At 41.5% G+C, this 7,119-nt stretch overlaps 1 pseudogene across 1 annotated transcript; it reads left to right on the top strand.

The window, feature by feature from the left end:
- Positions 1 to 1,021: 1,021 nt before the first annotated feature.
- On the top strand, positions 1,022 to 2,402 carry Tada3-ps1 (transcriptional adaptor 3, pseudogene 1; annotated as a pseudogene). The gene has a single exon (XR_015677519.1). The product of XR_015677519.1 is annotated as a transcriptional adaptor 3, pseudogene 1 (transcript).
- Positions 2,403 to 7,119: the final 4,717 nt, after the last annotated feature.

Below are 7,119 nucleotides of genomic sequence, written 5' to 3' on the forward strand. Positions count from 1 at the left end.
GGACATTATGTAAATACTCATTTTAAAATATAGAAATAGATAAGAGAGAAGAATCCCAGGTGACTAATTCTTCATCAAGGTCACAGGAAAAAAAGATACTAATATAGAAACAAGAAGTATACTGAACCAAAACTGGACAAGATTATAAAATGTAAATCCCCACAGAATATATGAGTTAAAACACTAACTATGCAGAGCAAATAAAGTAGACTGAAAGGTTCAAGAGAAAAAGCATAAAACAAACAAAATGTAAAATAATGTGAGTAACAGCTGATTTCTCATGGACACTCTGAAAACCAGAGGAACCTGGAGCAATTCATTCCAGTCGTAAAAAAACAACGATGTCCAGCCTAAACCAATATACCAGTAATATACCCAGCAAATCTATCTTCCACTGATTACATAGAAAGAAAAACTTTATATGCTGTAAACAGTTTAAGAAAATTATATCTAAAAAACAAACCTAAAGAAAATACAGAAACCAATATTACACACACACACACACACACACACACACACACACACACACACTAACAAAAAACATTCCTTTAGAATGGCTTGTAAGAGTAGTCCAATGGCTCCCAAAGCAGTATAGGTTATCAGTGTACCACCTCAAAGGTTGAGGTTGGACACCTAATAGTAAAGACCATATGTGTTGAACCCAGGACTCAGATAATTTGAGCAAGATCAAAGCAGAAAGCCTCTCTCATGCAGTCTAGTAGCATCCATGGCCTCAATTACTCAGTAAATATTGCCCTGTTCAAAAGTCTCAACTAGCTTGGACCCCCAAGATATCTCAGACATAAGCAGAGGACTGCCAGGTCTGGCCTCAGTGAAAGAAGAAGCACCTAAGCCTCAAGAGAATTGAGGCCCCAGGGAGGGGAAAAGTCTGGTGATGTGGGAGGGGTATAGGGACATCCTCTTGGAGATAGGGGAGGAGGAATGAGATAGGGGAGGAGGAATGAGATGAGGAATTGTCAGAGGGTGGACTGTGACGGGGATAACAATAGGGCTGTACCCCACTTCTTTGCCAGGCACTGAGCTGGGCACTTGACGAGCATCACTTCTTAATCCTCAGAACATTCCAGGGAGGGTCCCATCTCCTGGGCCATGAGTGAACTGAAGGACTGCCCATTGCAGTTTCATAACTTCAAGTCTGTGGACCACATGAATGTCTGTCCCCGGTACACGGCAGTGCTGGCCCGCTCCGAGGATGATGGCATTGGCATCGAGGAGCTGAACACCATGCAGCTGGAGCTTGAGACCCTGCTGTCCTCTGCAAGCAGGCGACTGTGTGTACTGGAAGCTGAAATGCAGATCCTTACTGACTGGCAGGATAAGAAAGGTGACAGGAGAATTCTGAAGCTTGGTCGAGACCATGAGCTTGGTGCCCCCCACCCCCAAAACATGGGAAGCCCAAGAAGCAGAAACTGGAAAGGAAGACAGGACATGGGCCAGGCCTTGGCCCAAGACGACCCAAATCCAAAAATGTTCAACCCAAGATCTAGGAATATGAATTTACTGCTGACCCAATCGATGTGCCTCAGATCCCCAAGAACGATGCTCCCAACAGGCTCTGGGCTTCTGTGGAGCCCTATTGTGCCGACATCACCAGTAAGGACGAACGAACACTAGTGGAGCTCTTGAAGCCCCCTGAAGATGAAGCTGAACATTATAAGATTCCCCCACTAGGTAAACACTACTCCCAACGCTGGGCCCAGGAGGATCTGCTAGAGGAGAAGGATGGGGCTCGAGTAGCAGCTATGGCTGACAAGAAAAAAGGCCTTATAGGATCGCTGACAGAACTAGACACAAAAGATGTGGATGCCCTGCTGAAGAAGTCTGAGGCCCAGCATGAACAGCCAGAAAACAGGTGTCCCTTTGGTGCCCTGACACAACGCCTGCTGCAGGCCCTAGTGGAGGAAAATATTATTTCCCCTATGGAGGACTCTCCGATTCCTGACATGTCTGGGGAAGAATCAGGGGCTGATGGAGCGAGCACCTCCGCCCGCAATCAGAACAAACCTTTCAGTGTGCCACATACCAAGTCCTTGGAGAGCCGCATCAAAGAGGAGCTGATTGCCCAGGACCTACTGGAGTCCGAGGACCGGCCTCCTGAGGACTCAGAGGATGAGGTCTTCGCTGTGCTGCGCAAACGGCAGGCTGAGCTGAAGGCGCTCAGTGCACACAACCGCACCAAGAAGCACGACCTGCTGAGGTTGACAAAGGAGGAGGTAAGCCGGCAAGAGCTGAGTCAGCGGGCCCGCATGGCAGACAATGAGGTCATGGATGCCTTCCGCAAGATCATGGCTGCGCAGCAGAAGAAGCGTACCCCCACAAAGAAGGAAAAGGACCAGGCCTGGAAGACCCTGAAGGAACGGAAGAACATCCTAGACGGGTAGCCTTACCTGCTGCTGGCCATCTCCCTGGCCTGACAGAAGTCCACTTCCTCTGAAGCCTTGGCCAGAGGCTGCCTATCAAAAGACAACAGTCTCAGGGCTGAAATACTCTCAGGCCACTCAACCGAGCTTTGTGCAGCCAGTATGCAAGGCCTTACTGCACTTGTCTGGACCTAGCATCTGCCTAATATCCCAAATGAGCAGACTTGTTCCTCATCCCCTTTCCCTCGTACCATCTCCACACCTCTCCCTCAAGGACTTCTTCCTTGAGGTTTTGTAAAGTACAAACTTAAGAATAAAGTGACTGCTGTGTTTTTTTTTTTTTAAGAAAAGTTATAAAAAAACAAAAAAGGGGTGGGCTGCAAAAAAGATTAATAATAATAATAATAATAATAATAATAATAATAATAATAATAAAAAGATAAAAGTCCTACCACCTATGTCCTGCATGATAGGTACAAGGTTTTCTTCTAGAAGTTTCACTTTTTCACATGTAAATTCTGTATAAGGTGATAGTCATGGGTCTAGTTTCATTAGTTTCATTTCTGCATAGAGATCTTCAGTTTTTCAATGCTGTCATTACTCCGTGTCTGTTTTAGGATCCCGTTGAACATTGGATGGCTATAGTAATGTGTACTCATGTTTGGGTCTTCAATTCTGCTGCACATCTGCCTTGCTCTGAACACATTTTAGTTGGAAAACCTTTTATTATAGTTTTAATTTCTTTATTATGTTGGTTGTTGATCTTCTTGTTTAATTTTGATGGCTTAGCTGAATCTAGAAAATGCAAACGTATTGAAGTAGTGTTTTTCTTTTATAAGTGTTCCCTTACAATATTTTAAATTTGGTTTGTATCTATAGTAATGGTTCCCTGCACATTTCTTTTTTTTTTAAATTGGATATTTTTTATTTACATTTTTAATTGGATATTTTTATTTACATTTCAAATGCTATTCCTTTCCCAGTTGCCCTGCTACAAGCTCCCTATACAATCCCCCTCCCCTTCTTCTAAAGGGTGTTCTGCCTGCCTAACCACATTCCATTCCCGACTTCCACTCCTGACATTCCCTACAATGGGGAGTCCAGCCTTGGCAAGACCAAGGACTTCTCATCCCACTGGAACCCAACAAGGCCATCCTCTGCTACATATGCAGCTGGAGTCATGTGTCTGTCCACATGTACTCTTTGGATCGTAGTTTAGTCCCTGGTACCTCTGGTTGGTTGGTAAAGTTGTTCTTAAAGGACTGCGAGCCCCTCAGCTCCTTCAATACTTCCTCTAATTCCTCCAAAGGGGACCAGGTTCTCAGTTCAATGGTTTGCTGCTAGCATTGGCTTTTGTATTTGAAATAATTTGGCTTAGCCTCTCAGGAGACAGCTATATGAGGCTCCTGTCAGCATACACTATTACCTAGATTTGGTAGTTGTGTGATATATATATATATATATATATATATATATATATATATATATATATATATATATATATGCTGGATCCCCAGGTAGGGCAGGCTCTGAATGGCCATTCCTTCAGTCTCTGCTTCAAATATTGTCTCTGTATCACCTCCTATGAATATTTTTGTTTCCCATTTCAAAAAGGATGGAAGCACGGACACTTTGGTCATCCTTCTTGAGCTTCCTGTGGTCTGTGGATTGTATCATGGTTAATTCAAACATTTGGATTAATATCCACTTATCAGTGAGTACATACCATGTATGCTTTTTGTGATTGGGTTACCTCATTCAGGATATTTCCTAGTGCCATCCATTTGCCTATGAATTACATGAAGTCATTGTTTTGATAGCTGAGTAGTACTACATTGTGTAGATGTACCACATTTTCTGTATCCATTCCTCTGTTGAAGGGCATCTGGGTTCTTTCCAACTTCTGGCTTTTATAAATGAGGCTGCTATGAACATAGTGGAGCATATGTTTTTGTTCTATATTGAAGCATCATTTTGGTATATGCCCAGGAGGGATATAGCTGGGTACTCAGGAAGTGCAATATCCAATTTTCTGTGAAACCTCCAGATTTCCAGAGTGGTTTTTTTTTATGTTTTTTTTTTACATTTCTTTTTTTTTCTTTTCTTTTTTTTTTATTAACTTGAGTATTCCTTATTTACATTTTGAATGTTATTCCCTTTCCCGGTTTCTGGGCAAACATCCCCCTAATCCCCCCCTCCCTTCTTTATGGGTGTTTCCCTTCTCACCCTCCCCCCATTGCCGCCCTCCCCTCAACAATCACTGGGGGTTCAGTCTTAGCAGGACCAAGGGCTTCCCCTTCCACTGGTGCTCTTACTAGGATATTCATTGCTACCTATGAGGTCAGAGTCCAGGGTCAGTCCATGTATAGTCTTTAGGTAGTGGCTTAGTCCCTGGAAACTCTAGTTGCTTGGCATTGTTGTTCATAAGGGGTAATGAGCCCCTTCAAGCTCTTCCAGTTCTTTCTCTGATTCCTTCAATGGGGGTCCTGTTCTCAGTTCAGTGGTTTACTGCTGGCATTCGCCTCTGTATTTGCTGTATTCTGGCTGTGTCTCTCAGGAGAGATCTACATCCGGCTCCTGTTGGCCTGCACGTCTTTGCTTCATCCATCTTGTCTAATTGGGCAGCTGTGTATGTATGGGCCACATGTGGGGCAGGCTCTGAATGGGTGTTCCTTCTGTCTCTGTTTTAATCTTTGCCTCCATAGTGTTTTTTACCAGTTTGCAATCCCACCAACAATGGAGGAGTGTTCCACTTTCTCCACATCCTTGCCAGCATCTGTTGTCACCAGAATGTATGATGTTAGCCATTCTGACTGGTGTAGGGTGGAATCTCAGGGTTGTTTTGATTTGCATTTCTCTGATGACTAAAGATGCTGAACATTTCTTTAGGTACTTCTAGACATTCGATATTCCTCAGCTGAGACTTCTTTATTTAGCTCTGTATCCATTTTGTGATTGGGTTATTTGGCTCTCTGGAGTCTAACTTCTTGAGTTCTTTGTATATACTGGATATTAGCCCTCTATCAGATGTAGATTGCTAAAGAACTTTTCCCAATCTGTTGGTTGTTGTTTTGTCCTAATGACAGTGTCCTTTGCCTTACAGAAGCTTTGAAATTTATAAGATCATAGAGCATTAGGCATTGGTGTTTTGTACAGGAAATTTTCCTCAGTTCCCATGTGATCGAGACTCCTCCACTTTTCCTTCTTTTAGTTTGAGTGTATCTGGTTTTAACCTTTGTACAGGGTAAAAGAATGGGTCGATTTGCATTCTTCTACATGTTGACCTCCAGTTGAACCAGCACCATTTGTTGAAAATGCCATCTTTTTTTCACTGGATTGATTTAGCTCCTTTGTCAAAGATCAAGTGACCATAGCTGTGTGGGTTTATTGCTGGATCTTCAATTCTATTCCATTGATCTACCTCCTCATCTCTGCACCAATACCATACAGTTTTTATCACTATTGTTCTATAATATTGCTTGAAGTCAGGGATGGGGATTCCCCCAGAAGTTCTTTTATTGTTGAGGATAGTTTTTGCTATCCTGGGTTTTGTGTTATTCCAAAGGAATTTGCAAATGGCTCTTTCTAACTCTTTGAAGAATTGAGTTGGAATTGCATTGAATCTGTAGATTGATTTTTGCAAAATGGTCATTTTTACTATATTCATCCTGTGAATCCATGACAATGGAAGGTCTTTCCATCTTCTGAGATCTTCAATTTCTTTCATCAGAGGCTTGAAGTTCTTTGCATACAGATCTTTCACTTGCTTGGTTAGAGTCATATGAAGGTATTTTATGTTATTTTTGACTATTATGAAGGGTGTCATTTCCCTAATTTCTTTTTCAGCCTGTTTATCCTTTGAGTAGAGGAAGGCTACTGATTTTTTTGAGTTAATTTTATACCCAGTCACTTTGCTGAAGTTGTTTATTAGGCTAAGTAATTCTCTGGTGTAACTTTTGGGGTCACTTAAGTATACTATCATAACATCTGCAAATATTAATATTTTAACTTTTTCCTTTCCAATTTGTATATTTTGACCTCCTTTTGTTATCCGATTGCTCTGACTAGGACTTTGAGTACTATATTAAATAAGTAGGGAGAAAGTGGGCAGCCTTGTCTAGTCCTTAATGTTAATGAGATTGCTTCAAGTTTCTCTCCATTTAGTTTAAAGTTGGTTACTGGTTTTCTGTATACTGCCTTTGCTATGTTTAGCTATGGGCTTTGAATTCCTAATCTTTCCAAAAGCTTTTATCATAAAGGAGTGCTGAATTTTGTCAAATGCTTTCTCACCTTCTAATGAAATGGTCATGTGATATTTTTCTTTTGAGTTTGTTTACATAGTGGATTACATTTATGGATTTCTATATATTGAACCATCTCTGCATCCCTGCCTACTTGATCATGATGGATGATCATTTTGATGTGTTCTTGTATTTGATTTGCAAGGATTTTATTGAGTATTTTTGCTTCGATATTCATATGGGAAATGGGCCTGAATTTCTGGGCTTGAAGTTCTCTTTCTTTGTTGGAACTTTGTGTGGTTTAAGTATAAGTGTAATTGCAACTTCATAGAAGGAATTGGGTAGTGTTCTTTCTATTTCTATTTTGTGGAATAGTTTGGACGTATTGGTATCAGGTCTTCTATGAAGTTTTGATAGAATTCAGCACTAAATCCATCTGGTCCTGTTGTTTTGGTTTTTTCTTTGTTTTGTTTTGTTTTGTTTTTTTGCTTGGGAGA

The sequence above is a fragment of the Rattus norvegicus genome, chromosome 2 (assembly GCF_021556685.1).
Source record: "Rattus norvegicus strain SHRSP/BbbUtx chromosome 2, alternate assembly SHRSP_T2T, whole genome shotgun sequence".
Lineage (NCBI taxonomy): Eukaryota > Metazoa > Chordata > Mammalia > Rodentia > Muridae > Rattus > Rattus norvegicus.